Source organism: Hypanus sabinus, chromosome 29 (assembly GCF_030144855.1).
Source record: "Hypanus sabinus isolate sHypSab1 chromosome 29, sHypSab1.hap1, whole genome shotgun sequence".
Lineage (NCBI taxonomy): Eukaryota > Metazoa > Chordata > Chondrichthyes > Myliobatiformes > Dasyatidae > Hypanus > Hypanus sabinus.
In genome coordinates, this window is record NC_082734.1 from 29,996,622 (window position 1) to 30,002,595 (window position 5,974).

Here is a 5,974-nt window from a genome sequence, read left to right on the forward strand (position 1 = left end):
GTAGTAGTCGATGGTTGCCTCTCTGAATGGAGGCCTGTGACTAGCGGTGTGCCACAGAGATCGGTGCTGGGTCCGTTGTTTGTCATCTATATCAATGATATGGATGATAACGTGGTTAACCAGATCAGCAAATTTGTGGATGACACCGTGGTTCAATTTGTAGTGGACAGCAAGGTAGGTTGTAATGGCTTGCAGAGAGACCTGGACCAGCTGAAAAATGGCAGATGGAACTTTAGTGCAGACAAATGCAAGGTTTTGCAGTTCAGTAGGACCAACCAGGGTAGATCTTACACAATGAACAGCAGGGTACTAAAGAGTGTGGTAGAACAAAGTGATCTGGGAAGGCAAGTTCATAATTCATTGAAAGTGGTGTCACAGGTCATAAACAAATCTTTTGGTACATTGGCCTTCATGTATCAGAGTATTGAGTACAGCAGATGGGATGTTATGTTGAAGTTGTGTAAGACATTGGTGAGGCCTATTGTTACATACCCCATGGGTATCTTGTGACTGTCTTATGACCATGATGTAATTGACTATCTGGTGAGCATGATGTAATGGTCTTGTGATGATGGGGTGATGCAATTTCCTGCCAGTGTAAGGTCACATGATGACATGTTCCAACAGGTATAAAACGGGAAAGCCTGCTGTGATGCAGGAGTTTTGTGTTGAATCATCGTTTAATTCCTCAGATACTCCGTTATGCTGCGTATTTGTCTCATTGATGCAGTTTCGTTTTAAAAGTGGAGTTTTAATTTCTACTGTAAGGTACAGAATTGTTGTGCTGGCAGTTTTGCCAATTATTGCCAGTTTTGTTTGATGTATCTTTGATTTAATTTTGAAGTCTAAGTATTGGAATGTGAAGACTTTACTGAAGTACGGTATCCTGAAGAATTGAGTAAAGTTGGTGTCGTTGGTGGTTTACTACAGGATCGACCTTATTGAATCTTCATTCAGGAAATAATGACCTGCATCTGAGATAATCCCTACCGGTAAGAGTAGAAAGGGTTGTGCAGTGTTCATTCGCCAAGAAAAAGGTCAGTTCCTTTAAGCCGTTTTTATTTCCTTCGTCGTGAATCCTTCAGACAAGGCATATTTCGGCTGGGATCAGCAGTAACGTCACGTTGTCGAGGAATTCGTTACTTCAGGAAAGTCTCTCCCAGTTGACTGTGTAAATCACTTGGACTTCGGCATTTACCACTTTAAGTCTGTGTTCGCATTTACCACTTTAAGAACTGTTCCAGAGTTGCCGTATAGCAGTTAACTTTCGGTTAAGTTAGTCGTTAATTTACTTTTCATTTTTTTTAAGCAGAGTTTAATAAATTGTTTATTTGTTTATGAAACCTGACTTAATTCTATATTCATTGTTGCCGGACATGTACCATAACACTGTTTTGGAGTATTGTGTGAAGTTTTGCTCACTACTTACAGGAAAAATGTACATAAGCTTGAAAGAGTACAGAGAAAATTTACAATGATGTTGCCAGGTGTGGAGGACTTTATTCATTGGAATACAGAAGACTGAAAGATTTGATAGAGGTATGCAAAATTATGTGGGGTATAGATAGGGTAAATGCAAGGTGGCATTTTCCCCAGAGGTTAGGTGGGACTACAACTGGAGGTCATGGGTTAAAGGTGAAAGGTCTAAGGGAAACATGAAGGGAAACCTCTTCACTCAGAAGGTCATGGGAGTGTGAAATGAGCTGCCAGCTGAAGTCGTACAAGCAAGTTCAACTTTAATGTTTAAGAGATGTTTGCAAAAGTACATGGATGGTTGGGATATGGTGCAAGTCGATGGAAGAAGGCAGTTTAAATATTTCAGCATGGAATAGATGAGCAGAAGGGCCTGCTTCTGTGCCAGACTTTTCTATCACTCTGACTGTATAAACACAGAAGGATTCTGCAGATGCTGGAAGTCCAGAGCAACTCGTAAGATGCTGGAGGAATTCAGCAGGTCAAGCAGCATCTATGGAGGAGAATAAATTATTGATGTTTCAGACCAAAACCCTTCATCAGGACCTGATCAGGGCAATTGGCCCAAAATGACAACAGTTATTCCTTCCATTGATACTACCTCACCTAGTGAGTTCCTGCAGAATATTTTGCAATCCTTACAATTCAGCTCATATTCTTTTATACTCATTGACACTGCTGGGAGTTACTTTGCAACATTCCATTACTGCTGTGGTGGTGATACACTTGAAGTTTGTACAGTGGAAGGAATAATTACCTGATGTCAGGTACAGTAAAGATTTAAATCTGCCCTCTGTCAATAATACCTTACGCCTGTACTTTGACAATGGTTACAAGAGTGAAAGATGAATCCCCCACCCCTTCCTCTGTCCTCTCCCTACCACAAACACAGCAGCAGTCCACAGAGCAAGTCACTTAATGTACAATCTTTCAATATACATCCAGACCTCCAGTCCAAAAGATTATTCTTCAAACATGAGGAAACCTGCATATGCTAGAACCATAGAATATTACAGCACAGAAACAGGCCTTTTGGACCTTCTTGGCTGTGCACACAATACTCCAAATTCGGTCTCACCAATGCCTTATGCAACCATACCATAACATTCCAACTCTTATACTCAATACTTTGATTTATTAAGGCCAATATACGAAAAGCTCTCTTTACTGCTCTATCTACCTGTGATGCCACTTTTAGGGAATTTTGCATCTGTATTCCTAGATCCCTCTGTTCTACTGCACTCCTCAGTGCCCTACCACTTACCTTGTATGTTCTACCTTGGTTTTTCCTTCCAAAGTGTCTGTGTTAAACTCTATCTGCCATTTTCCAGCCCATTTTACCAGCTGGTCCAGATCCCTCTGCAAGCTTTGAAAACCTTCCTCACTGTCCACTACACCTCCAATCTTGGTACCATCAGCAAATTTGCTGATCCAATTTGCCACATTATCATCCAGATCATTGGTATAGATGACAAATAACAATGGACACAGCTCTGATTCCTGTGGCATACCACTAGTCACAGGCCTCCACTCAGAGAAGCAATCCTCCACTACCACTCTCTGGCTTCTCCCATTGAGCCAATGTCTAATCCAATTTACTACCTCACCATGTATACCTAGCGACTGAATCTTCCTAACTAACCTGACATGCGGGACCTTGTCAAAGGCCTTACTGAAGTCCATGTAGACAACATCCACTACCTTCCCTTCATCCACTTTACTGGTAACCTCCTCGAAAAACTAATAGATTTGTTAAACATGACCTACCACACACGCAGCCATGTTAACTTACCCTAATAAGTCCCTTTCTATCGAAATACTTGTAGATCCTATTTCTCAGTACTCCTTCCAAAAATTTACCTACTACCAACGTCAAACCTAATGGCCTATAACTTCCCGGATTACTTTTAGAGCCTTTTTTAAACAATGGAACAACATGAGACAGTCAGACACACTTTATTGATCCTGAGGGAAATTGGGTTTCGTTACAGTCGCACCAACCAAGAATAGTGTAGAAATTTAGCAATATAAAACCATAAATAATTAAATAATAACTAAGTAATGCCAAGTGGAAATTAGTCCAGGACCAGTCTTTTGGCTCAGGGTGTCTGACACTCCAAGGGAGGAGTTGTAAAGTTTGATGGCCACAGGCAGGAATTGGAGCTATCCTCCAATCCTCTGGCACCTCACACATAGATATCGACACTTTAAATATATCTGCCAGAGCCCCTGCAACTTCATCACTAGTCCCCTTCTAGGTCCGAGGGAATACCCTGTCAGGTCCTGGGGACTTATCTACTCTGATTTGCCTCAAGGTAGCAAGCACCTGCTCCTCTTCAATCTGTATAGCTTCCATGACCTCACTACTTGTTTGCCTTATTTCCATTGACTCCATGCCAGTTTCCTTAGTAAATGCAGATGCAAAGAAAAACATCTACAATCTCCCACATTTCTTTTGATTCCATACATAGCCGACCACTCTGATCTTCAAGAAGACCAATTTTATCCCTTACTATCCTTTTGCTGTTAATATACCTGTAGAAGCTCTTTGGATTATTCTTCACCTTGACTGCCAAAGCTACCTCATGTCTTTTTTTAGCCCTCCTGATTTCATTTCCCTCCTGATCCAGCCTTTCCCCTCCTCTTTTAGCCCTCCTGATTTCTTTCAACTAGCACTGGACACAATATTCCAAATGTCTGTGAATCTTCAACACTAATTCCTAAATTTTGTAGTCAACTTACCAGCCCATGAAAGTAAACATGCTTTATATTTTCCTTAAACACTGGCGTTGCTATTTTCAGGGAGCTATGAATCTGCACTCCAAGTTCACACTCTTATGGGAAATGCTCATAAGCATCTTAACTTTACTGTGAACATAAGGTGCAGGTGCTGGAAATAGAAAGCAATGTACTCGGAATGCTGAAGAAGCTCAGCAGGTCAGACAGCATCCATGGAAATAATGCTTCAGGCTGGGACCCTTGTCCAGGATGGGAATGGAAGGGGGAATCTTGCTTCAGTGAATTTAATGAGATCTTACTTAGCTCTGTACATATGCACTGTAAATTTACTAAAACTAATTAGTAATTTAATAATAATTTACTATAAATTACAAGAAAATAAATAATAGGTAAATAGAAAGAAAGATAGCTCGATAGGCAGACAGACAGAGGTATAGAAAGATAGATCCTTTTTCTCTACGGTGCCTTCACATCCTCATTATAATGGGACAATCAGAAATCAAAGCAATACTCAATACCTCCAACCAGAGATTTGTAAAGCTGCAACATATCTTTCCGAGAATTCAACACAGTGACTTGACCAATGAAGGCAATCATATGTCTCATTTACTACCTTGTCAAATTGTACGACCACAGCCAGGGAAAACTGGATTCAATCCCAAGGACGTCCTCAGACCCTATTGTGAAGGGTCTGAGCATTAACTGCGTGTACTGCCCTAAACAATTGATCTCACAAAGCGATGTGATCCAATTGCAAATGCTCTTGACTCAATTGACTAAGTGTCACAGAATCAAAGCCAAGAGGATGATGTATTACACAACTATTTTGCATTATCATTCTGCAAAGAGGACAGTAAAGTTAGGGAGGAGCACACAGATATTCAGGGTCACGTTGTTATCATCACGGGTGAGATGTTGGGGTTCCTGAAGAACATGCAGTCTAACCCAGATAATAGAGATGGTCAGGAGAATACATCACAGGGGCTTGGCAGAGATTTTTGTTTCCCTTTTGGAGACAGGCGAGGTCTCAGAGCTCTGGAGAATAGCCACTACTGTTCCTCCTTCGACAACTCAACTTCTCAATTTAACATGATGCATAATCAGAGATGTCAGAAGCAAAACTTGTATTATTAGCAAGGAGGATGAAGAGAATTTCAAAACTTGAGCCTGGGTCACTGATCTGAAAGTGCAGTCATAAAGGACAGAACTAGTATGATGAATGCAATGGACTTGCTTAATAGTACTGGCTGATCTGATTTCAGAGCTGTGCCATACAGCCGGGTGCTGGTGAATGAGGTGTACTTGGAGGCAATGGATGTCTAGAAAAACAAATATTGAACAACGAACATCCGAGACTTTTGGAAGTTAAAGCGCAGTCCAATAACAACAAGGGAATCCAAAAAGTCCTCCTTTTGCTACTAAGAAATGATGGTCAGCATTACTCAGGCAACATTTTCACCTTGTGTAATAAATGAGAGCAAAGAGAGAGGGAGTGGGAAGGCTGGGTAGAAATGTAATGGAAAACTGCTAGTACCTGTTGCATGTGTCCAATAACCTAAATGGGAATAAATAAATAAATAATTAAGCAAGGTAACTGTCCTGTGTATTTTTTCCACTTCAGTCCCACCTTCTTCATTTTTGCTGTTTATTAAATGCTTCGAGAGAATCTTTATCCAGAGCTCATCTCAGTGACTAAACTAAGGTGAGCGGGGATTATTAAGCCTTGAAGGGGTCCTCACACTCCCTTTCCCACTCCTGAGAA

General features: G+C 40.9%; 1 long non-coding RNA gene across 1 annotated transcript; it reads left to right on the top strand.

Moving 5' to 3' along the window:
* The first annotated feature begins 667 nt into the window (after window positions 1-667).
* LOC132383182 (uncharacterized) lies at window positions 668-5,767 on the top strand. The gene is made up of 3 exons (XR_009508562.1): window positions 668-768; window positions 1,432-1,539; window positions 5,475-5,767. It is a non-coding gene; the product is annotated as an uncharacterized LOC132383182 (long non-coding RNA).
* Window positions 5,768-5,974: the final 207 nt, after the last annotated feature.